The 752-nt window shown below is 38.4% G+C and overlaps 1 long non-coding RNA gene across 1 annotated transcript; it reads left to right on the top strand.

Annotated features, from left to right (window-relative positions):
- Nucleotides 1-32: 32 nt before the first annotated feature.
- LOC107682420 (uncharacterized) lies at nt 33-752 on the top strand. Its single transcript, XR_001633482.1, has 4 exons — nt 33-91; nt 169-256; nt 392-478; nt 705-752. It is a non-coding gene; the product is annotated as an uncharacterized LOC107682420 (long non-coding RNA).

Raw genomic sequence — 752 nt, 5'->3', positions numbered from 1 at the left:
GTGTATTTTTTTTTCTCCCTGTGGTAATTTACAGGTGCTGGGGTCAGTTCTGATAGCTGCTTTGACATGTTATGAAGATGATATAATTAGGGTATGGTATAAAAACGCATTGCAAAAATAATGATACTTGATAGTGGAGTGCAATTAACCCACATTTTGTTATTTCAGAGTCGATACCGAATCATGGTGGAAATATTGAATGAAAATGACAACATGCCATATTTCCTTGAAGACACAATTCAACCACGATATATAAGTAAGGTAAACTCATTTTGGTCCATTTTTACTGCTGTCTGAAATGAACCTTTCATGAACCTGATCATTTTACATGTGTGATTATTTTCATGAATCATTATAACCGTCCTGACATCTGAATCCTGACTCTGTTCAGTTGCTGACTGTAAACTCGATGGTGTTCACAGTAAAAGCTAGAGATGGTGATGGAGACACGATCACTTACATGACCGACAAATCTACAGTGAGTGACGCATTCAATAAAGGACAAAATTACAGATGAAAGGTTGAATGAAAGGTTTAGCAGTAGTCTGTCTGCAGCTGACTGACTACTCCTCAAAACCAGTACTTTACAGGGGCCACAAAAATTTATTTGGACACATAAAAATACATGAATGCTATTAGAGAACCCCTTTTCCTTTCCAGAATCCAAGAGAGCATTACCAGCACTGTGTGTCTCTCTCATTCAGGCCGATGCCAGCTATTTTAGGATTGATCTGCCCAACAGCGGGATGGTG

The sequence above is a fragment of the Sinocyclocheilus anshuiensis genome, unplaced genomic scaffold (genome assembly GCF_001515605.1).
Source record: "Sinocyclocheilus anshuiensis isolate Anshui unplaced genomic scaffold, SAMN03320099.WGS_v1.1 C32181897, whole genome shotgun sequence".
NCBI lineage: Eukaryota > Metazoa > Chordata > Actinopteri > Cypriniformes > Cyprinidae > Sinocyclocheilus > Sinocyclocheilus anshuiensis.
This window is presented reverse-complemented; position numbering and strand designations above follow the sequence as displayed.